Source organism: Stenella coeruleoalba (assembly GCF_951394435.1).
Source record: "Stenella coeruleoalba genome assembly, chromosome: 12".
Taxonomy (NCBI): domain Eukaryota; kingdom Metazoa; phylum Chordata; class Mammalia; order Artiodactyla; family Delphinidae; genus Stenella; species Stenella coeruleoalba.
In genome coordinates this window covers 58,927,611-58,953,315 of record NC_137158.1, presented here as the reverse complement: position 1 = coordinate 58,953,315, position 25,705 = coordinate 58,927,611, and the positions used below count along the sequence as shown (strand labels likewise).

At 41.3% G+C, this 25,705-nt stretch overlaps 1 long non-coding RNA gene across 4 annotated transcripts in view; it reads left to right on the top strand.

The window, feature by feature from the left end:
- The window catches only part of LOC307195678, a 176,690-nt gene that overhangs the window by 17,122 nt on the left and 133,863 nt on the right, over positions 1 to 25,705 (top strand). For 2 of the 4 annotated variants that reach the window (XR_013830917.1, XR_013830920.1), the window contains 2 exons: positions 13,966 to 14,225; positions 14,757 to 14,921. The exons of the other annotated variants lie outside the window; for them this stretch is intronic. This is a non-coding gene — a long non-coding RNA (uncharacterized lncRNA). The remainder of the gene's footprint in view (positions 1 to 13,965; positions 14,226 to 14,756; positions 14,922 to 25,705) is intronic. 4 annotated transcript variants of the gene reach the window in all.

Sequence of the window (25,705 nt, the reverse complement as noted above, 5' to 3'; positions counted from 1 at the left end):
TTTTTCTCTCTGCATCAGGAATATCGTAAGAAATAAATTCGGAATCATAGTTCCATTAAAGATCATGAAAAAAATAGAAATGAGATCATGACTTTGACAAATTCCTATTCTCTAAATTTCATCACAACCTATGCCACGTGCCTGTGTGGTTATATACACACATAACCTTGAAACCTTAGCAGAGTCCGTCTAGATGATTTTATGTGTATTCTGCAGTTCAGATTGTGTTAGTGAAGGTGCCTGGTAGAAGTTCCCTCTAAAGCTGTATTCCCAGAGACCTTAAAATTACCACTCAACAGTAAAAGTATTACCTTTGTGACAATCTTACTACCCTTTTCATATGGGATATGGAGTATGAATGGGGTGAGCCAAAATCAGGCTTTGAAAGTTTAATACTGTCTTGCTTACATGTCGTAATTTGAAGGAGATCAGAATACACCACCCCCAAAACAAACCGCTTTGGCATAAGGATTATTTTGAGCTAAAGACATCTGAGATTCAACAGATGCAGAAAAAATCCTTCCCGGAACTTCCCTTATCTGACTAAAAGCAGAAACTCCTGAGAAATAAAAACAGCTATAAATCCCCTCTCCCAGGGAAGTTTTATGGCCATGAAGACGAGGGAAATTTGGCACCAAGATGGACCTGCACAAACAACCTTTGCTGATGGTGTTACCGAACCAGGTTCACATTGCCTGACGCACAGCAAGCCAAAATGCTGAGTTGCCGAGGTTTCCTGCAAAGAGTTTTATTCACAAGGCAGCCAAGGGAGGAGATGGGAGAGCAAGTCTCAGATCCACCTCCCTGAAGGCAAGGGGCTCGGGGTATTTATGGGATAAAGAAGCACGGTGGTCTGAGGAGTCAGGAGCACATGGGGAGCGTGAGGAAAGGTGATTGGAAAAAGGGGTAATTGTCGTTCTGCGCAGGTGTAACTAAGCTGCAGGCCTCTGCACATTCGAAAACGGAGGTGCTTAGTGTGACCTGAGGGTGAAGTTTTCAGCCCTCTGACGTCAAAAGATCACCAAGCAGACACTTTCGCATGCCCAGCTGGAGAGTCTGGGGTCCTCTCTAGTCTTAAATAGCTCAGCTCGGACTAGGTACAGCTGACTCCAAGTTCCTGGAAAATAACTCAGGCATTTTACTGTTTAGGCTACATGCCTCTTGGAGGACATGCAAGTCTTTTGTAGCAACAGTTAAAACGACCTTGATTAATGAAGCCAGGTGAAATGGATTTGACTAATGATTACCCACGGTTTCAAAAGCCCCATCTTCTATTAACTTTCCCTGTATATTTATTTTTCCACAGTAAAGCCCCTAGAAACCTAAAGTCCCCTTTCCTTTGTGTTGTCACATCTCCACAGTGTATCGCTCTTTGTTAAAAATGGTATATAAGCTCTCAGACCTATCTGCTGCTTTGGGTTTTCACTTCTTTTCTAGGAAGACCCCTATGTCATGTAAAAATTAACATCAAATAAAATTCATATGCCTTTTCTTCTGTTAATCTGTCTTATATCAGTCTAATTTGCAGGGCCCCAGACAATAAAGCTAAGAGTGTGGAGGAAAAAGTTTTTTTCCTCCCTTACATAATTGAAAGCCACACCTCAAGATATCCTCTCTGGGGCATCCAAATAGTGGTGACTAGGATAAGGATAAGTCAGTTTTGAGTTCAAAAGTCTGGGGATTGGAGTACAGGGAGGAGAGATTTTTCTGAGTGAGACAGGGAAATGGAAAACCAGAGATAAAGGGAGAGAGACTGGGAAAAACAGAGGCCCAGTCTGCTTCCCCATCCACTCCGCACACTATTGTGTGTTGGGCTTAACTCTAGGGGAACGTGGAAGAGTCAGGTTCTGAGAGGTGTTAGTTAGGAAAAGATCTATCTTGGTTTTCCTCTTTTAGGCCTTTCAGTTTCTGAGATAACAGGAAGAAATATGTCGTTGTGAAGAGAGATCGAATTAGCAACTCCCACCTGATCCCGAATCCCTGATTAATCTCCCCAAGCCGTGGGTGTGTGGTCTCTCCCAAGGGCAGACCTAGAAGGAGGTCACAGTCACAGCTGGTATCTCTTAGGCAACCCCCTCCCCACTTGCTTTTCAAGAGGACCTTAGGACACATCGATCTTCCCATTTATTTAGAATTCAAATATAATCTGTCCTTCAAATCCAATCATGTATAAAACAAATGTTTCCCAATTGGCCTCTTCAGTGTGATCTCTTCATTAACATCATCAGCAGCAAGAAGAGTAGCAGCAATGCTGGCCTCTGCTACTGTCATTTAATGAATGTTGATTAAGTGTCAAGTACTGCCCTGGGCGTTTTAGAGACATTCATCTGACATAATTGTCTCAGTGATCCCTGGAATAGGCACTATTACCCTTATTGGTTGGATAAGATATCCAGGCCTGATGAAACTAAACAAGCATCAACACAGCTTCTCTGTTTTCTGAATTTATCTTAAAAATTGGATCTCTTACCACAATTCTAGAATTCAAAGCCCCTGGAGGGCTTATTCAGTTTTGAACTGTATTGATGAAATAAAAATTCATATTCTAGAGGTCAAGGAAAATTTAAACATAAAAAAGTTTTCTCTGACCTTGGCTTCCCCTCTGCCCTCTACCCTGCACTGTGTATCTACTTTATGCATCAAACAGACCTCGCCACTGGCAGAAATACCTGCACAACCATAAAAAGCAACATTCTCCCAGCACCAACCAGACAACTCCTTAGGCAATAACCTTCCTCCTTAATCTTGTAAGGGGCCATGATGACCCATGACTCACTCACTACTCGCTTTGCACACATAGATCTGGATTGCGTAAACTCAATAATACGTCATTTAAGGTACAGCCCTCTGTCTCAAAACCTTATATAACTGTGCTTTGACCTCTGATGAGTGAAACAGTTCTGAGAGTGTTCTGAGAGGCTGTTCCCAGGTTATAATCCTCAATTTGACTGAAAAAAAATTTTCCATTTCTTTCTTAGATTGACTGATAAATTTTTCCATCACCAGCATTTAGTGTTGAATGGCTTCATGGCAGTGAGAGCAGTATTTTGTTCATAGATACTCAGCTGTCTGCTGATTGATTGATTGTTCTAGTTTTACGTGGACATAGGTTAACTAGCCTTATTATTTCTGTAGTTGATATGCCATCTATCTCAAGCAGAATTTCTTCTTGAGCTATTTTGTACTGTTAGAGGGCTTTGAAAGGGAGGGGCGGAAGGATCTTTAAAAATATTTTAAAAAGTTTATTTATTCCTGGCAGTTGTAGATTTTAAAAACCTTAGTCTGTTCTCCATTTTTATTTGTTTATTTATTTATTTGTTGGCTGCGTTGGGTCTTCGTTGCCGCTCGTGGGCTTTCTCTAGTTGCGGTGAGCGGGGGCTACTTTTCCTTGCGGTGCACGGACTTCTCATTGAGGTGGCTTCTCTTGTTGCGGAGCATGGGCTCTAGGCGCACGGGCTTCAGTAGGGGCACGTGGGCTCCGTAGTTGCGGCTCGTGGGCTCTAGAGCGCAGGTTCAGTAGCTGTGGCGCCCGGGCTTAGTTGCTCCGCAGCATGTCGGGATCTTGCTGGACCAGGGCTCGAACCCGTGTCCCCTGCATTGGCAGGCAGATTCTTAACCACTGCACTACCAGGGAAGTCCCTATTCTCCATTTTGATAGCAAAATCTTAAGATTATATTGTAATTTATAGATTTTTAATCCACCTTTACCAAAGCACACTGTTAAGAGATGTATACACTTTGGAAGGAAGACCCGCTGCAGAGCAGATGCTTGGACTTTCCTGAATTTTACAGTAAGTGGTTTCAGTTTTTTAGATGGTGAATTAAGAGTTCCGGTTCTGGAGTTCAGAATGTTTGCATTTATCAAGATTTTGCAAAGGGAAAAGGAGCTAGAAACCTCATAACTTGGCCTTGATGATTTGGGGGTTTTGTTGCCATCACATGGGCTCCTCCATTACTCTTAAGCCTATTGAAGTGTCAGAAATTACTCCAGCCACCCAGTAGCTACTACTCTTGAATTTGACTGTCTGTCATTCAGGTGATCCCACCTGATCAAAAGTTCAGAGTCAAAATCCACAATCAGAATATTTATCATATTTTAGGAAAGCATTTCTTCTCTAACGTTAAAATAACTTAACATGTGAACTTTTTACTTTGACTAAAGGGATTTTTTAAAGTCATTTTCTATTTAAACGTAGAAGGTCATTATAAAAAGGCACAAAAACGTCAATACCTTATTTTGCTTAATATGATATGAAAATTCTGTTTTCAGCTAAATGAACAGCTAATTGCTACTTTAATAGAATCTGGCAGCTCGTGAGTAAATGACGATACATGTGAATGTGATCTAAAATGGTATCGTCTAAAATACAAAAGTAGCTATATTTGGCATCATCACAATTGCACTTTCTTAGCCTCTATGTTCAAGTTTTTCAGGTACATCAGTTGACGGATGGTAGCAAGTGCTAATACAAAGATTTAAACATCTACATAACTTGTTCTTAAACAGCAAACCTTTTCTTTTTTCTATTTTGTTCTTTAAAAAGCGCTTCTTTTATGATAGTTTCTACCTTTGAAATGTTATTACTGCTGCTCTATAGATTATTCTCTAAAAGAGGAGATACCACATTCTCAATTGGGCTTAAATCAATACCATGTTGAAATAAAAAATAGTGATGGATAATCAATACATCATGAGACTGAGAAAATGTGAAAGGAGTTTAGTGTTGTAATCAAATATAACTTACACTAAAATGCATCCTGTTCATAGTCATGACTGAGCTGCAAGTAACTTCCACCTCAGTGGAAATTACTATAACTGCCCATCTTTGATAGCACCAGCCCAGGTGTATGTGAAGGCTGCTGAATAAAAAGAAAAGGAACCTGGGGAGATGCTGAACTTGCTCTGGGACCATGATCAAGAGTCCCAGGTGCTATGGTTTGTATGCATTTTTATTAGAGGTGATGCTTCTTCCCCCAGCTATTGGTAGCTGGCCCAGGGCAGAACGTAGTACACCATAAGGCAGAGTGGTACCCGTCCCTCTATAATAAAGTTGTTTCCTTCCACTGAGAGGCAAAAGCATTGCACCTGGGGTATGGTAGGCTGCACAATGGGAGTCAGAAGGGACTATTCTAAGTAGTTAGCCAATTACACCTAACTAGTTCCTCCAGTAGAGAACCAGTTCATCACTGATGGATTTTATACACAATGTACTGTGCTGGGTCCTGCTGAGGGCACAAAGATGAGAATGATCCAGTTCCTGTAGAACAAAGAATTCCTCTAAATCAGCTATCTAGGCCACCTTACTCCCATCACTGACTCCAGGGCTGTTCCTCAGTTAAAGTAGCAGAGTGCCTAGTGGCTTAAAGGGAATTTTATGAAACTCTAATCCCTCTGTTGGGGAAGGAAATTGATTTATGAACACTTTTCCTCCATTCTCCCTGGATCTTTATAGGTACAATGAGAGCAGCCCAAAGGGTAAGATTTAGGTAAATTTCTCTTTTTCACCATCAGCTCCTCCCTCCTTTTCCCATCACCTGCACACATACCACAGTTCAATATTTTACCAACTGAAAATCATTTGGGTTGGCAGCACTTTTGGAAATTGGGTAGCTCCATGTATCTCCTTAGGTAGCTTGTAAATATCATTTACACTCATCTTCCCGTGTCATTTAACCATTCAGTATCTGACATAAATGCAAGAAATGCAAGTTGAATGCTATCTCAGTCATGAGATAGCTCAAGACGTGCAAGCTGCATGAATCAATGAAAATGTGGGTTCATATAATTAAATTGTTTTCCTTCCACCATCTCTCTGAGATTCAGGGAATGTGATTTGGAGTTTTCAATGGTGGGGAGTATAGAAAGAGCGGCAATTTGATGCAATTGGCAGGAGAGCCAGAGGGCAGCCAGAGGCAGCATAACTTGCACTGGGCTCCAAGAGATGCAGAGGGCTTTGCTCTGGAAGGACAAAAGGAGTGGAGAAGAGGGAAGAAAGGGGCTGGGAAGAATTTGCCCAGAGGCAGCCTAGCCTCATCCAGGCCAAGTGTACTTGCTGTGCATCCCCTCAAAGCCAGAGCATCGGGTTTTCCTTCAGAATACTGGAGAGGTGAGATCAGAGCAGGAGGGAATGGAGGCTGCTTTACTGAAGAAGCATCACAGACGCAGAGGCAGGGGCCGCTTGTGCCAGAAGTGGTAGGTGTGTCATGAGCACTCTTGAACCCTCTTGCTTGATCACGTGCCCAACTCATCAGCAATTTCAGTCTTAAGGAGTGTTCAAACAAAATGCACTGTCTGCGGACTTTTACCAGCTTGGCTGGCTTACAGAAGAAAGAAAAGGGGTTCTTCATTACTAAGCATGCAGACACCTTAAACCCAAGGGCTAATCTCCATAGTTGGCCATGGAAAAGATCTCAGGGGAGGAGATTTTTGTAGCTAGGTCTTGGTAGGAGAAAAGTTTGAAACGCCCTCATTTGTTAAACATGGAAAATGAAGTCTCGCCTGCATTTAGGAATGCAGCAAATTTTGTGACTTAAAAGTCTTGAAAATGAAAAGCCACAGTGGATTGATTTCTAGAATGAGGATGAAAATAACGATGTCCTCAATTTACTTTGTTCCTTTACTGTTTTCTAACCGGGGAAGTCATTTAACCCCATGCATCTCAGTTTTTTCATAAAAGAATACTTATAATTCTATATACTAAGCCTACATGACTGATTAATAACACAGCCAAGATTAGAAATTAAGTTTCTCTCTTTCTAACTCCAGTCTCTTTCCCTGACCTAGAGTTCAAGGCCACAGGAAGGAGGGAGACAATAATAGCATAGCTATTAAAAAGGGCAATAGAGAAAGGGGTATTATTGAATCATCATAGTATGTGTAAGGATGGAAGAAAATTACAGTCGCAAAGTCTGCTATTAAAATCAGAATTTCTAACATTTAATATTATACTAAATAATGAGTGTGAAATTATGTGAGGAACTTCGGCGAGGGCAGGTGATGGTCAATGGGTGGCTTTAATGGCAGGCCGTGGTTCACAGGCTCAGAACTAAGGCTTCAGAAGACTACTGAGGAATCAGAGACATGAAACCTAAAGTTTTTATTATATCTTAAAATAGAAGGAATTCCTTATGTCCATTTTAAGGATGGATGAATTAAGGTACGAATGCTAAAAGCACTCATTAGAACCAAAAAGTAAGTGGTTAAGAAAGATAAACCTCAGTTATCACTAGTTAATTTGCCTTCTATCTTCTGAGAGCCATAATTATGTTTGTGATAAAATTCTAAAGGTTAAAATAGCATACAGAATATGCAACTGCTTTTCGAATTGCTGGTTTAATGCAGTGGACTTTTCCCTGGGAAATGACTATGATTTTCTGCTAAAGGTCTTTATCTCTTTGTTAACCTGCATATTAGAGAATCTGTGAAGTTAACAATACTTCCCTATGAAAGTTATAGACATAAATGCAATATAAAAACATAAAGGTCCTTTATTCCTTCTCTCATTGATGAGTTCAGTGATCGGTATTGAGTACAGGGCTGACTACATAATTTGCGGGGCCCAGTGCAGAATGGAAACGTGGGAGCCAGGGTTGGAGCGGTCCAGCAGGGAGTCACCTGCACTGAGATGACATTTAAAGAGGTCGGTCCGTAGTGAGATCAGCCTGGAAGAGGGTGTGGCTGGAGACGAGAAGCCGACAGAGTCCCCAGCCATGCCAGCAACTGGAGTTTGAGCCTAGGGAAGAGGAGGAACTGGCGAAGGATGCCCGCGAGGAGAAGCTAGTGAAGTAGGAGAGAATCTGCAGCTTGAGGAATCTCTGAAGCCAAAGGAATAAGGTGCTTTAGAGGATGGTGCTGTCCCAAGTACGGACTCCTACTAAGAAACTTGGTCAGGTGATCATGGACACGTGACCCTGGATTTGGGGACACTGAGACTCTCAGTGACCTTGACCAGAGTGGTTTCAGTGGAGTAAAGGGAATGAAGCCTGACTGGAGTGGATTGAAGAGTGAAAGAGAGCAGGGAAATGGGATGGAACCGAGGGGTTCCTCAAGGGAGCTGTTCTAAGATGGGAGGAACCAGAGCTGACAAAACTGTTACGGAGCGAAGAGTCTGTGGGCTTCGGTTGGAAGACTCTCCAGAAGTTTCCATCGGTATGAGGAGTGGGATGATGGGGACTCTTCTTCTGAGCTGGAAATTACAGGGGCACAGGTGAACCTGCCCCAAATACATCTCTCATTACTATGTTTTCAATACGTAAATCCACTCACAGGACTCCCTTCCTTAAACTCTTTAATGATTTTCTGTTATCCTCAATATAAATTCCAACCTCTTGAGTTCATCTCGTCATTTTCCTTGTCTGTCTCCATATACTTCAGGGACACTCCACCACTCTTGGGTTCTCCTTTGTTGCCAGTCTACTAATGATGTCTCCTCTACTGTTGGGCTGACGCTTATTCATCTTCCAGATCTCAATTTAAATGTCACTTTTTCTGGGAAGTCTTTTCTAACCCCTAGACTTGTTATAGTCTTTACATTTTATTTTATCTACTTGTTTACTTAGTTACTTTTTTCACTAGACTCTAAGCCCAAGGGAGGCAAATATTCTGTTTGCCTTGTTTAAGGAGAATTTCCAATGCCTCCTACAGAGTGCTTTGCACATAAAAGGCGTCCCACCCCCAATTTTTCTTAAGTGTTCATGAGTCAATCTGAATGCATAAAAGGGGATGCAGTAGGGAAGGGGTCAGGCAGCCTTTTGTTTTGGGGGGTGTCTAGCCTGGTGGTCTAAGCAAAGATTCTGGAGGCAGATTTCCTGCTTTTAAATTCTGGTTCTACCACTTATTAGTTCTGTGACCTTGGGTAACATACTAAACCATTCTGCGCCCATCCTCTTTTATATAAAATGGGGATAGTAATAGCACCTATCTTATAAAGTTGTGAGAATTAAATGAGTTTAAATGTGTGGAGTACTTTGAACCACATACAATCATTATTATTGTACTTATATTCCCTATTAAGATAATCATTCATAGTTTTTGTCTTAGAGAAAGTAATAGATACATTTAAAAAAACCACAAACAACCCTCAGAAAATCTCTTTGATTTGCATAGAGTTATCTGGATAAAGAACATCTCACTAGAAAAAAAATTGGCAAAGCTTATCTACAAGGGAAGATTAACAATAAGAAATGATTAAGAGTGTGATTTCATCATTGATGAAATTACTATGGATTTTGAGTATAAAAACCATACTTACATATTGTGTTCAGAAAATTAGCTGAGAAGGATTTTAAGAATCAATCACCTTTCATATTTGTTCACCCAGATCACTCCACAGCCACCAGAGCAATGTCAGTTTCTCTCTTATCACATATTGAACTCACGGGACTGAGGGAAAATGGGGAAGAAAACACTCCAAGCAGCTATGGGGGAAGTAGACATCTGGTCAAAATTTATTGTTAGCTGAAAAAAGTCTAATCTTAGCACCTTTAATATAAAAATATACTGACTGTTTCCTGAGTTTTCTTCTAGGATTTAAGGGATCCCTGGTTTTTAATTTCATCTTCTTATCTCTCTAAAATCTTCAAATATTTCATAGTATCAGAATCTTTGAAGCCCTTTGTAGTCATGTATTGTTGTAATTTACATGCTTGTGAGTTGACTGGGCTTGGTTGATCTTGGCTGGGTCTGTTCATGTGTCTGTGGGTTGGCTGATGCTGGGCTTGGTTAGAGCATCTCACCTGGGGAAGCTCTATTTCACGTGTCCTTTATCCTCTACTGGGAATATAGGTTAGCCCAGGCATTCCTTTCATGGTGATGGCAGAAGCTCAAGAGAGCTAGTAGAAACATGTAAGACCTTTGCATACTTTACTTATTGACAAGTCACATGGCTGAACTTGGGGTCAAGGGGTTTCCAAACACACATTTTTGCAGAATTGCAGTCTCATGGCAAAGGGCACAGCTATATGGAAGAATGAAGAACTAGGGCCATTAATGCAATCTACCACATTATATTTTGGAGGCTGTAGAAGTGAAATATAGCTGAATTTAGTTATTATTAAACATCTTTTCTTTAAGAGACTTTCCACTTTCATTGTTATCTGTAAAGAATTGTCCTTTAAAGAAGGTAATTTCATTAAAAATTAACTGTGCTTGCTCTTGGTTGCCAAATAAATACTTCATTAGTCCAATAGTTCATTTAGTATTTGCTCCCCCCATAGCTTATCTGAAATCTGACCCAAAGATTTGCAGAATAAGTGTGTACCATGTATCTTGTTTGACTATTTTAGGTCTGTAGATAACATTTGATTGAGAGCCCAACTTTGCACCAATATTAACATCTCAGACCTATAATATCCTGTGTTGCTCACTTCCTACTTCTTCCAGTGTCATAAAAGCTTTTCTTTCTAGTAAACAGAGGAAGAAAAATAAATAATTTAGAAGTCATACCTGTCACCTCAAGTGGAGATTAGGTTGCCCTTCACAGTTCAAGTAGTGAATTGCATGAAATAACTGATTTGTTATGAGCAGTTTATTGCTTTTCACTATCTCAAGGATTTAATTAATTCAGCAACCAAATAAAATACAGGCAGGCATTGGGTTTCTACTTGAAAACTAGCAGCTCGACACAAAGATGAATAGTTTCCTTATACTTTACAGGAAAAAAATTAAAACTAAGTACTGATATATCTTTGTAAAGAATTTCTTAAATCAAAATTTCAAAGCAGTTTGCAAGTATCTGGTACTACACTCAGGAAAGATCATTTAATGTGTGACATACCAGTTTTATCTGGGTACAGCTTCAGAGAGTACAATCTATGGCTTTTATGAGTGTCTTTGGTGATGGTTGATAAGGAATTTCAAGTTTAAGGTGAGTATACACGAATGGATGTGCCAGGTGAGTGTAGGACAGGGGTGAGGCATCATCAGACAGTTCAAGAGAAATGGTGAAGTGGGTGGTGGTATTTGCCCTGGGGCCCCTTATATGAACCATTTTTTCTGCCATTTCCCATTTCCAACACCATCAATTCCTTCTTCTGTTTAAGCATCTGGTACCCTCACACTTGCTCCCACAAACCTCTCTTAAAACCAGTGCTATGCTGATAATGTTTAATAGCCAGCTATCTTTATTTTTTTTAATTAATGTGTTTTATTTATTTATTTTTGGCTGCATTGGGCCTTCATTGCTGTGTGCGGGCTTTCTCTAGTTGCAGCAAGCGGGGGCTACTCTTCATTGCGGTGCACGGGCTTCTAATGTGTTGACTTCTCTTGTTGCGGAGCACAGGCTCTAGGTGCGTGGGCTTCAGTAGTTGTGGCTCGCAGGCTCTAGAGCGCAGGCTCAGTAGTTGTGGCACACGGGTTTAGTTGCTCTGCAGCATGTGGGATCTTCCTAGACCAGGGCTCGAACCCGTGTCCCCTGCATTGGCAGGTGGATTCTTAACCACTGCGCCACCAGGGAAGCCCCAGCCAGCTCTCTTTAAAAAAAAGCCCTGGTTTGTAGCATTGGCCATTTTCTGTGGTGTAAATATTCCCATAGTGGTTTATTTGAAGCCACCAACATGCCAACAGAGCACATTGAATGCAGAGTTGGAAACAGAGTCACACCGTTGACTGTGAGCCAACTTCAACACACCACTGTTGAAACCCAGGCCCTGAAAGTGAAGGATATACTGGCTACGTAAAGAGTTAGATGTTGAGATGTGAAAAGAGACCCCAGACTCGTGTTATGTGGTATTTGGGGGCTGGGGTACAGGGTGGGTTGTAATCTAAGATCTCCAGTAACCAAAAGTCCAGGCACACATTTACCATTTCCCCTCTCACCTTTGGTCTAATTGCCAAGATATAAACACAATTGCAGTTTCTATTCATGAAGATCTGGGAATTAAAAGTAATTTTACTCTGTATCATTAGAACTGCCACATTCTGACCCTCTCCCCTGAAGAGATGCAATGACATGTGAATGATGGCTTTCCATTTATCGTGCCCTCATTGAAATCAAGTCCAGGGTGGAGCAGTCATCATCACACACCATCACACCATCGCTCTGCCAAGCAATGAGAGCCATAAGCTTCAGAAAAGCATTGCGAGTCTGGAGAATGGTGACAGACCTGGTAGAGCGCATGTGCTTAGGTGAAGGTGACAGGTGGATGGCTGTCCCAATTCATATTTGGGCAGCTGCAAGATGGCTTTTTAAAATTATTTATTTATTTATTTTTGCGGTACGCGGGCCTCTCACTGTTGTGGCCTCTCCCGTTGCGGAGCACAGTCTCCGGACGCGGAGGCTCAGTGGCCGTGGCTCACGGGCCCAGCCGCTCCGCGGCATGTGGGATCATCCTGGACCGGGGCACGAACCCATGTCCCCTGCATCGGCAGGCGGACTGTCAACCACTGCGTCACCTGGGAAGCCCGGCTGTTTTTAAAAAAAATAAAAGCAAAACAAAGCTGAAAATAGTATACGAATCTGTAGCAATGGCAAATTGGGTAATGAAATTTATGTAAATTTCTAGTTTCCATGGGTTGGAGAAAATGCCTCTTTTCATTTTGCTCCTTTTCTCTGTGTCCAGGTCTTTGTGTTTTCTGACAACCTACTGCCTATGAAGTGGGCTACTAACGTGCTCCTATAACAAGTTGAGGGCAAGGGTTAGTGTGGTATGGACTGGGTTTTTTTTTTTTGTTTTTTTTTTTATACTGATTTATCCTTAAGACACCAGAAGTTTGATGCATGACTATTTCTGTCTTATAAAAATGATGACAGAATAACTGACTCACTTTGCTATACAGCAGAAACTAACACAACTTTGTAAAACACCTATACTCCAATAAAAACTAATAAAAAAAATGATGACAACATAATTCACCAAGCTCTTATCCTGTGCTAGGCATTGTGCTACATTCTTTGAATGCAATATCTTATTTCATTAATCTTATTAGGAGGTGACAAGGGGAGAAGAAATGTACATCCTTCAAAAGGGTATCTAATATATTTGGGGACAGAATTTTTCTTTTGGTAAAAGTAATTGGTGATATTGAGTGGGACATACAGAGTCCTGAGATGCAATGAAGACAATCTCCATCAATCCTTTACTTTCAAAGACTCATGTACTGCATTTATTTTCCTGTTGTTTCCTTCATGCTTGTTATCTCATTTTCCACTGATGATGAGAAGAGGTGTGCTCTGAACGGTCTCCTATAGCAAGCCCCTGAGATGTAACTGAACTACAGGGTCAGGATTAGTTGTCTAAAAGGTTTATGGGATAGGGGCCTGACAAGTTTGTTCTGATTCAAAAGGAACCGACAAAACAAGACTGGGGGCTCACTCATACATTCGGTGGTGTATTAGGCATGGTGTTGAATCTGCAGTAAAGGGACATGCATTCCTGTCATCCCAGAGAGAAACGGAATGAAAGTTCCTTAGAAATACTGTCACACCTGGTGATATTGTGCTGTTGAAAAGTAGAAGTTAGGGCACCAACCTGGGAAACCCAGTCTCCAAGTATAAATTCTTTTAGAGAAGATGGTACCAGAATCTAAGACTGCAGATGGTTTTGGAAAACAGCGTGTTCTCAGATTGAGTATTTCCAGAGTAGACTGATATTTTGTCATTTAGCTATTACTGTGTAACAAGCTACTCCCAAACTCCACAGATTAGAACAATGAACATTTCTTTACTCTTGAGTATGGTCAGCTTGGCCTTAGCTTGGCTGGACTCTATCATGTGTCTTTGAAGAACTAGGAGGTCAGTTGGGAGCTGGCTGGTCTAGGATGTCTTCACTGACATGCCTGCTGGTCAACTATAGCTGAGGGTGGGGTGCGGCGGGGAGCATGAAGTCACTGGTCTCATTCTCCAGCAGGGTGAGCTGGGCTTGTTTTCATGGAAGGGCAGGTTTCCAAGAAACAGTGGAAGCAGATGGACCTCTTGAGGTCTGGGTACAATGTTACTTCTGCTTGTTTTTCTTTTTTTTTGGCCAAAGCAAATCACAAGACAGCTCAGATTCAAGCAGTGGAGAAACAGACCCAACCTCTTGATGGGAGGAGTTGTGGAATCACCGTGTAAAAGTATGATCCAGAGAGGCCATTCACTGGGCCATCAATGCAGTCAGCCTTTCATGGAAGTAAAATTCATAATTCCAAAGGAGTACAAGACCAGCTCCAAGTTAGAATCATGGTTGAAATTCATCTTTGCTCTTCTGCCATTTCCCACGTCTGATCCCTCTCTTTGTCCTTCAACAAGGTGACTAGTTTATACGTTGTTCAGGAAAGCCTAGCTCTCTAAGATCTGTTAAAATCATCACTAGGTAAAGTTTTGCTTTTTCCAGGTATATTTATATTTGAATGGAGTGTTTCTAAAATCCATAGTGATGGAATTTTCAGACAGTCTATTTGGTGGTGAGATAAATTCAGAAGGTAGCAAATACACCCTACAATTTTCAAATCACCTTAATTACTTGTAAGAGTAACCTTGTTAGGAGTCAAATTGAATTTAATTAGTTAATTTATACATTAATCCATTCCATTTTTCATTCTGTTACTTACTCCTCTGAGATGCTGGAGCTCTTACCAGGTGCCATCGTGTATTAGTTACGTCTCTTTGGTTTCTTGTGTAGATAAAAGAAACACAAACCAATAACTTGAGTTTAGAGGAGCACATTTCATCAGAATGTCCCCCAGAAGCCAAAGGCACAAATATGGTCAGGGCTCAAGAAGGACTGAAACAGGGACCAGGGACTCTGACATGAGACTTGCATTCTTTATCTCTCACCAGGATTTCTCTCTTCAGATCAGCCTCATCTGTCTCACTGCAGAGCTGCTGTGTGTGAAGCTGAGTCCGAGAGCTGGAAATACAGCAGTTAACCAAGCAGAGCTCGTCTCTGCTCTCTTGGGGGCTACACACTCATGAGGGAGGTCAGAGGAACAAAACCAAGAAACAGTACGTAAATAATATAATGTCAGGTAGAAATAAGGGCTACAAAGAAAAATAAGAAGGAATCTAGAGTCACGAGAAAAATTCTAGATAGGATACTGGGGAATGTGTCCATGAGGTGATGACTTTGGGGCAGAAACTTGACTGAGATAGAAGAGTAAGAACATTTATTTCTTGTTATCCCCCTAACTTCCAGGGAAGGAGCGTTGTTGGCCCAGCTTAGATATGTGCCCAGCACTGAGAGGAGCCTGGGGGTGAGGTGGGGGAGCTGAGTCTTGTGGTGCCAACATAGCTGCCCAGCATCTAAAACCATACAGATTGGTCTAGTTTCCAGAGAAAGAAGATACATGTTTCTTAGAGCTGCCGTAACAAATTGCCACAAACCTGGTGGCTTAACTCACAGCTCTGGAGACCAGAAGTCCAAAATCAAAGTGTTGGCAGGGTCACACTCCCTCTGAAGGCTCTAGGGGAGAATCCTTTCTTTCCTCCTCCAGCTTCTGCTGGCTCCTGGTGTTCCTTGGCTTGTGGCCTCATCACTCCAAAATCTGCCTCTGTCTTCACAGGTCCTCTTCCCTGTGTGCCTCTCTGTTTGTCATTTTCTGTCTCTTATATGGACACGTCATTGAATTTAGGGCCCATCCTACCCTAGTAATATGTCAAGGCTTACACCCAATTTCCAAGTAAGTTCGCATTCTGAGGTTCAGAGGTACCTGAATTTTGGGGGGGCACCATTCAACCCAATAGAGGAGGGGAGAATGGTGGTTGGTCCTGGGGCTTGGAGAATGTCTGAGGATGTGTCCACTACCTGTACACTATGCTGGGTAATGAGGATACTGTTGCTGGTCCTAAGGAGCTCACTGTCTAAAAGTGAAGACAAGTTAATCTATGCTGGCAGAGAAGTGAGAGAACTGATAGAAGACTACACAATGCTACGGGACTCTGGATGGAAGTGTAATGCAACTCTGCCTGGGGGTGTCAGTGAAGGCCACCCAAGGATGGGGTGTTGAGTTGTCTTTTGTGAAGAGCAGAGGTGCATCCAGTGGATGCTGGGATTAGGACATGAAACAATCTTTAAGGAAAGAAAGAGGGCCCGGTACTACTAAGTTACTATCCCTCTTTCCTTTTTTTTTTTTTTAATTTTAATTTATATTTATTTATTTTTTAACAACTTTATTGGAGTATAATTGCTTTACAATGTTGCATTAGTTTCTGCTGTATAACAAAGTGAATCAGCTGTACATATACATATATCCCCATATCTCCTCCCTCTTGCGTCTCCCTCCCACCCTCCCTATCCCAACCCTCTAGGTGCTCACAAAGCACCGAGCTGATTTCCCTGTGCTATGTGGCTGCTTCCCACTAGCTATCTATTTTACATTTCGTAGTGTATATACGTCCATGCCACTCTCTCACTTTGGCCCAGCTTACCCTTCCCCCTCCCCGTGTCCTCACGTCCATTCGGTGTGTCCGCGTCTTTTTTCCTGTCCTGCCCCTAGGTTCTTCAGAACCTTTTTTTCTTTAGATTCCATATATATGTGTTAGCATACGGTATTTGTTTTTCTCTTTCTGACATACTTCACTCTGTATGACAGACTCTAAGTCCTTCCACCTCACTACAAATAACTCAATTTTGTTTCTTTTCGTGGCTGAGTAATATTCCATTGTATATATGTGCCACATCTTCTTTATCCATTCATCTGTCGATGGACACTTAGGTTGCTTCCATGTCCTGGCTATTGTAAATAGAACTGCAATGAATATTGTGGTACAAGACTCTTTTTGAATTATGGTTTTCCCAGGGTATATGCCCCATAGTGGGATTGCTGGGTCGTATGATAGTTCTATTTTTAGTTTTTTAAGGAACCTCCATACTGTTCTCCATAGTGGCTGTATCAACTTACATTCCCACCAACAGTGCAAGAGGGTTCCCTTTTCTCCACACCCTCTCCAGCATTTATTGTTTGTAGATTTTTTGATGATGGCCATTCTGACCTGTGTGAGGTGATACCTCATTGTAGTTTTGATTTGTATTTCTTTAATGATTAGTGATGTTGAGCATCCTTTCATGTGTTTGTTGGCAATCTGTATATCTTCTTTGGAGAAATGTCTATTTAGGTCTTCTGCCCATTTTTGGATTGCGTTGTTTGTTTTTTGATATTGAGCTGCATGAGCTGCTTGTAAATTTTGGAGATTAATCCTTTGTCAGTTCCTTCATTTGCAAATATTTTCTCCCATTCTCAGGGTTGTCTTTTCATCTTGTTTATGGATTTCTTTGCTATGCAAAAGCTTTTAAGTTTCATTAGGTCCCATTTGTTTATTTTTGTTTTTATTTCCATTTTTCTAGGAGGTGGGTCAAAAAGGATCTTGCTTTTATTTATGTCATAGAGTGTTCTGCCTATGTTTTCCTCAAAGAGTTTTACATTGTCTGGCCTTACATTTAGGTCTTTAATCCATTTTGAGTTTATTTTTGTGTGTGGTGTTAGGGCATGTTCTAATTTCATTCTTTTACATGTAGCTGTCCAGTTTTCCCAGCACCACTTATTGAAGAGGCTGTCTTATCTCCATTGTATATTCTTGCCTCCTTTTTCAAAAATCAGGTGACCATAGGTGCGTGGGTTTATCTCTGGGCTTTCTATCCTGTTCCATTGATCTACATTTCTGTTTTTGTGCCAGTACCATACTGTCTTGATTACTGTAGCTTTGTAGTATAGTCTGAAGTCTGGGAGCCTGATTCCTCCAGCTCCGTTTTTCGTTCTCAAGATTGCTTTGGCTATTCGGGGTCTTTTGTGTTTCCATACAAATTGTGAAATATTTTGTTCTAGTTCTGTGAAGAATGCCATTGGTAGTTTGATAGGGGTTGCATTGAATCTGTAGATTGCTTTGGGTAGTATAGTCATTTTCACAATGTGGATTCTTCCAATCCAAGAACATGGTATATCTCTCCATCTGTTTGTATCATCTTTAATTTCTTTCATGAGTGTCTTATAGTTTTCTGCATACAGGTCTTTTGTCTTCCTAGGTAAGTTTATTCCTAGGTATTTCATTCTTTTTGTTGTAATGGTAAATGGGAGTGTTTCCTTAATTTCTCTTTCAGATTTTTCATCGTTAGTGTATAGGAATGCAAGAGATTTCTGTGCATCAATTTTGTATCCTGCTACTTTACCAGATTCATTGATTAGCTCTAGTAGTTTTCTGGTAGCATCTTTAGGATTCTCTATGTATAACATCATGTCATCTGCAAACAGTGACAGTTTTACTTCTTCTTTTCCAATTTGGATTCCTTTTATTTCTTTTTCTTCTCTGATTGCTGTGGGTAAAACTTCCAAAACTATGTTGAATAACAGTGGTGAGAGTTGACAACCTTGTCTTGTTCTGGATCTTAGTGGAAATGGTTTCAGTTTTTCAGCATTGAGAACGATGTTGGCTGTGGGTTTGTCATCTATGGCCTTTATTATGTTGTGGTAAGTTCCCTCTATGCCTACTTTCTGCAGGGTTTTTATCATAAATCAGTGTTGAATTTTGTCAAAAGCTTTTTCTTCATCTATTGAGATGATCCTATGGTTTTTCTCCTTCAGTTTGTTAATATGGTGTATCACGTTGATTGATTTGCGTATACTGAAGAATCCTTGCTTTCCTGGGATAAACCCCACTTGATCATGGTGTATGATCCTTTTAATGTGCTGTTGGATTCTGTTTGCTAGTATTCTGTTGAGGATTTTTGCATCTATGTTCATCAGCGATATTGGCCTGTAGTTTTCCTTTTTTGTGACATCTTTGTCTGGTTTTGGTATCAGGGTTTTGATGGCCTCATAGAATGAGTTTGGGAGTGTTCCTCCCTCTGCTATATGTTGGAAGAGTTTGAGAAAGATAGGTGTTAGCTCTTCTCTAAATGTTTGATAGAATTCGCCTGTGAAGCCATCATAGTCCTGGGCTTTTGTTTGTTGGAAGATTTTTACTATCCCTCTTTTCAAAGGGGGAGAAAAGCCTAGAAACTTGAGTACATATTTTAGAATCAGCATAGATTTGAATCCCTGAATATGGTCAGGTGGATTTCTAGCAGAGGCATGCGACTCTCTCTGGAGACTCATGGCTGTTTTCATGATGTTCCCACTCAGTCTGGTGCCCCTTCCTCTGTCCCCATCAGCCCACTTCATTTAGTGCAGCTGCGGTTACACAGCAAGGGCTTTCACTGTAGATAAGAAATCTTACTAATAAGAAATGTATTAATATTCTTAAGTGTCGTGCGGAGAGGCTTTTAACACTGTGGCTGCAGTCATGTCTTAGATATACTGGAATCATATGTCCTAACATAGGGAGAGAAAAGGCTTTTGCTTTCTGCTAGATGTTTCATACAAAGGGTAATTAGGTTCAAGAAATGCCAAGCCAGATGCTTTCTGTAATTTTGGAGAGCTCAATCCCTTGCCCACACATGCAAAGGGGTGAGATTTTAAGAGACATTGGAGACCCGCTCTGCATCTGAAGCCCTGAGCTGCTTGCTTACTATACTTCCTGTTCCTTGGTTCCATTTGCGAGTGGAAGGAATAACCTACATAATATTAATATGAGTGTCTGTAGACACAAGACTTCTATTTAGCCATTGCTAGGCATCTAGACTTCTAGCTTCTTCTTGGAATAGGTTTTCCTTCATTCTTTCCTTGGCTTTGTCAACCATGATATTTTTGTGATGTTATTTGAGATATACAATGAGTCAGTGGGACTCCACTACAAAATCAGAATATCAAAGAGGGAATTTGTTCCAAGAAAGTCTGTGAGATTGGCTGTCTGATCTGAGAGAAAAGAGGAAGAATTAGAATAAGTACATTTAAGAGAATTCATGTAATTACAAAGTACTTTTAATATGGAATTTAAACACAAATTTTGTTGGTATGCTAGATGTAAACAAGGCCAATGAAGAGATAGTGTTGATTACGAGATAACTCATTCCTTTTTTTTGGTCTTTATTGTATTTAGTGTTGTTCTATTCATATTCAAAGGCAAGCTAACACATTATATCTTTGTTGTTCCAAATAAAATAGGTCTTTATACTAAACACTGAGGGTTTGGAGAGAGAGATTGCTGGGACTGGAAGTTTTCCAGGGACAAAGCTCTGGATCAGTCCTCAGTGTCTGCCACCATGTCTCAGAGAGGGGCCAGTCATGCAGAAGCCAGAAATTAGCACAGGTAGGGAGAAACCATCCTGTGGGTTTTCAAAGGATTAGGAATGCTTTAGCATCCCTGGTCTGAAATTAACATTTTAGTGATAACACCTCATGAGGGGTGTCTCTTTAAGCAGTTACTAGTGATTTATCCTGTCATGTGATGAAAGGATCATGGAACAGTTTGCAGAATCATGCAAAGTGGAGTACCTGATGTTGCTGAGGGTCTGAGGAAACTTTGGAAAACACACGGAAGGACCCTTTTGCAGCCGGGGTAATATTTAGAGTGAGGACTTTGGGATGGCAGACCAGAGCTTACATCTTGGCTCTGTGACTTTCTGACTTGTGTCCTTCTGTAAGTCATTTATCCTCTCTAACTCTGTCTCCCCTGATCTCAAGGGGAGATACACCACTACCTTGTTTCAGCCTCACTGTGATCACTGAATGCAGTCTCAGAGCCCTGGCATGGAGTGGGCGCTAAATAAATGGATATTCTCCTCTGTTTCCCAATTTCCCCTAGAGCCAGATTTTTTCACTCCACGTTCTTGCCACTAAGCCAGTTTTGCACCTTGCCATCATCTAATGGTTTTCAGTGTGAGAGAGACATCCCGTCCCCTCCATTACTTCTGTGCCACCCGACCAGCCACCCTTGTTCTGAGTTTGGCTCTCTCCTGGGTTCGGGTCCTACACCTCCAAGGGCATGCTGGCGTTTCCACTTGGATGCCCTGCCATCTCATCAAATTCCTCATCTGTTTAATCTCTGATTGAATTTACCACTTCATCCTCAGAGCTGATTTTCCTTTCTAGTTTTTGTGTCATTCTTCCAGCCATCCTAATGGGAACTAGGAATGATCTTTGATGTCTCCTTGGAGTCTTTTATAGTAGGCTCCAAATGCCACTGATTCCCCGCCCTGCCCCCTTACCCTCAATGCTCTTTGTACCTGCTATTTCTTTTTTCTTCTTTTCATCATTTACTCATTGAATATATTGATGGAGCACCTTTTATGTGCCATTGCAACAAGTCTAATTAAATGCTTATCATCTCATTCTTACACTCTTGTAATGACCTCGTAACTGATTTCAGAAGTCGGACTCTGGAGCCAGATTCCCTGGATTCAGATCCTGACTCTGCAAATTTCTATCTATAGGACTTTGAGGAAGCTTCTTAACCTCTCTTAGCCACAGATTTCTCATTTATAAGGTGGCAATCATGACAGTGCCTATCTCATAGAGTTGATAGGAGGAGTAAGTGAGTTAGTATATGTGAAGCACTTAGAGTGGTACCTGGCTCATAATAAATATGACATAAATGATGAATATTAACCGGGTTCCCCTCTCTCTCTGCTTCCCCTCTCTGTAGTTCTTCCTTCATCTGATATTTTTTTGAATTTGCTTTTAATAAAGCTTTCATCAGGTCAGTTTTCAGTTTAGGGAGTCCTCAATCCCTACAGAATAAAATCATTTCCTTTGCTTGACTTTCAAGAGCCTGTATATTTTTGGCCCCAGCCTCAACTCCTGCTATTCACAAGCTCTCTCCTCCGCCATTGTGAACTTGTGTTCACCGTGGGAGAAGCTCTTCCTGTTTGCATGGTCCTTTCTAGCATTAACTGGTTTCTCATGTGTCAGGATACTGGCTAGCATCTCCTTTACCATCCTCTTCTTGCTCTCCATGCCTTATCTAGAGTGCCTCTTCCCTCCCATCCCCATTTTTTTTTTTAGCATCTTTATTGGAGTATAATTGCTTTACAGTGTTGTGTTAGTTTCTGTTGTAGAGAAACGTGAATCAGCTATATGTATACCTATATCCCCATATCTCCTCCCTCTTACATCTCCTTCCCACCCTCTCTACCCCACCCCTCTAGATGGTCACAAAACACCGAGCTGATCTCCCTGTGCTATTCAGCTGCTTCCCACTAGCTATCTGTTTTATATTTTGTAGTGTATATATGTCCATGCCACTCTCTCACTTCGTCCCAGCTTACCCTTCTCTCTCCCCGTGTCCTCAAGTCCATTCCCTATGTCTGCATCTTTATTCCTGTCCTGCCCCTAGGTTCTTCAGAACCATTTTTTTTAAGATTCCATGTATATGTGTTAGCATATGGTATTTGTTTTTCTCTTTCTGACTTACTTCACTCTGTATGACAGACTCGAGGTCCATCCACCTCACTGCAAATAACTCAATTTCGTTTCTTTTCATGGCTGAGTAATATACCATTGTATATATGTGCCACATCTTCTTTATCCGTTCATCTGTCGATAGACAGTTACCACCCCAAATCTGTATATCTTTTCAGTCTCACTTTTTCTGGAGATTCTTCTCAGGACACTCAGGTCCTCAGCGGTACATGGGAATTCTTAAGAGCATTCATTAGTCCTCTCTCCTTACTGTAGTACAGTGTACCCATTTCTATGCTTTGCCGTCTTCCTTACCAGATTTTGGTTCCACATCATTTAGGGTAAGAATTGACAAGCTTTTTCTGGAGAGGGCCAGATAGAAATGTTTTTAGGCTTGTGGGCCATACTGTCTCTGACACTCCTGTCAAGTACTCAGCTTTGCCTTTGGGACACGAAAGCAGCCATAGATGATAGACAAACAAGTGAGTGGCTGCCTTCCAATACAACTTTACTTACAAACACACGTGGCAGGCTGGATTTGACCTCTGGCTGTAGTTGCCAACCCCTGATCTAGGGAAGTGTCTGTCATATACTGAGATGTTAAGTAAAATGCTATTGATGGAGTGATTTTGAATGTGAGAAGATTTTGGTTGGGTTTTAATGGCTCTATGACCATCTCCACATGTGGGCAGGGGAGATTCACCCACTATTTGGGGACCTACAGTAGCTGCACTTGGAAAAACCACAGAATTCTTGCTGTGTAACCATCCCTGCTCTTCACAGAAATCCTATCTAAACCCCTGATAGTGGAGAAAGATGGGAAGTGGGGGAAGGATGGCTGCCAGGAGGAAAGTCTGATCACCATGGAAACAGCTTTCTGCATTCCTGCATTGTTCTGTGAACACCAGGTGCTTCACAAACAGCCAAGAAGCATCTGAACTTATTTTGAAGAGATAACGGCTTTCGACAATATGCAGAAAAATGCATTTGCCTTGGTCACTGGCCCATGTGTGCCCGAATGATTTTTCTGAGTACCTGACCACCATTGTTTGCTGAACAGCCTTGGAAAACTTTTTTTTAAAAAACTGATTAAACACAGAAAACAACAGTGATTGAAGTTTTAGATATTCTTCCTTTCCTTTTAGACTGTAGACTGATGTTAGACAAGTGTGGCTAATCAGATTTACCATTTCTTTATATTTTATTACTTCAACAAATGGGACAGGAAAACTCTCCTAATATCCAAAGCTCAAGATTTCATGAAACTATTTAAAAGATTTATTATTTTTTTCTCCTTAGAGTTTTTTGCTCAATTTTAAATAGTGACCATTTCAATTGTCACTTTCAATGGAAATTTACTCTTTTAAAAATCCACCTCTCCCCTTTTTGCCATGTAATTAACTGCAGATCAGGCTCTTTGAGGTATGGCATGGAATAATTACTTTCTATAATTAATTTAAGTCTCAAAGTCTAAGCTCTTTATTTCCCTGTGAGGAGAGATACCTGAGGAGTAAAGAAATCAGAGGCGAAAGCAGGTACTGGGAAATAGTGCCCAGATTAATAAAAGTCCTATCAGAGTACAAGGATGGTGAATTTTGGCTTGAGATAATGGAATTAAGTTCCAGTTAAAGACACTGGTGAGTTGAGTAGGGCTGAATGCTCAGAGAAATGCTGCCAAAATGTGTGGCCTCTGTGTGACAGCCTAGCCCCCAGGAACTGTGAATGCGACCTTATTTGGAAATAGAGTCACTGCAGTTATAATCAAGTAAATATGGGGTCATACTGGATTAGGGTGAGCCCTGATCCAAAGACAAAGATGTCCCTATAATAAGATGGAAATATGGACACAGACACCTGGAGAGGAGAAGGCCACGTGAAGATGGAGACAGAGGTTGGAGTGATGCATCTACAAACCTTGGATTGCCAAGGAATGCCGAGGATTCTGGTAACCATCACAATCTGGCAGTGGCAAGGAGAAATCCTCCTCTAGACCCTAGAGGGAGCATGGCCCTGCTGACAACTTGATTTTGGACTTCTGGTCTTTAGAACTGTGAAACATTAAATTTCTGTTGTTCTAAGCCACCCAATTTGTGGTACTTTGTTATAGTATCCCTAGGAAACTAATACAACTTGTATTATTATTTAAATAACATATTTTATAAAAAAATGATTCTTTTTTAACATATACACATGCATTTAAAGAGTCAGCTTTACAGCACTCCTGTGTGTGGAGAAGCAATACTTTTTTCACATATAATGTTACTACAGAACAAATATGAAATTATGGCCCTAAAACTTGTTTGTCAATGAACTAACCAAGGGCTTGCTTCAGCTGTCCTCTGGATAACAACTCTGGTTTAACAGCTGGGTGCCCTTTGCACTGATTTACCCCTCCCTTTTCCAGACTTTGAGGCAAAGAAGTTCCAGCTGAAATCTTTAACTTTCTATGTGATTGGTGCATCAGAACACTTTCGGTTGAAACTAACAGGAACCCCAATTTGAACTGTCTTAGACAGTAAGGAAATTTATTATCTCAAGTAACAGGAAGTCCAGAGACAATATAGGCCTCAGGTACAGTATGATCAGGGCTCTGTATCAACTTCTCTGCTCTTTTCTCCACTCTGCCTTTCTCCATGTGTTTATAAGTGGGCTTCTCTCAAGGTTACAAGATATAGTTCCTAAGTGAAGGAATATGGTGGACTGAAGGACAGGTATGTGGGTGGGTAGGAGGGAGAAAGAACCTCTCCCACACCTTGGGTTATGCAGACTTTCCCTTCAGTTTACTGGGTCTACTTAGGACATGTGTACATCTCTGAACCAATAACAACTCTTGCCGGGGGAATGCTATGCTCTGGGCTCATGAACCATCCATTGGCAAGCTTGATATGGGTTGGCTAAGACTGGTTCAAACATGCTTTGGCTGGACTAAAAATCTGGACTAAATTAGACCTCTATTAGGAAATGTCATGGAGGGATTAGGTGCCGAGCAGGCAAATGACAATGACCTTCACACTCCTCAGGCTGCAACACCTAACAACACCCTTCTTCACATGACTGCACCCCCATCCCTCCCCATACCGGTAGAGGATGGTAAAGGAGATGCTAGCCACATTTAGGGGTCTACTGCCTCCAGAACCCCACTGCCTATCACCAGTTTCTGTACCAGTCTTAGTAGCAGTCAACAGAAATGGACTCTGTTTATTTTAAGCAGAATAGCAATTTATTGAAAGGATACTGGGTACCTCACAAAACTGTTGAGAAGACTGGAGCACTAGGTTTGGAAAACAGTCATGATCAAGGAGGCTGCACATCAGAGCCACAGCAAATTCTTATCACAGCCTCACGCTGGCAAGGACCAGCCACTGCTACTGGACTTTGGCCACCACAGCTTGTAGCGGCACCACTGCTGCGCCTGGAAAGTAGATGCTGATGCTTCTTCCATGCTCCTCAGCTAGATTTCCTGTTCCTGTTTCATTACATCACTATCTCCAGATGCATCTGGTTGGCTAAGTGTATTGG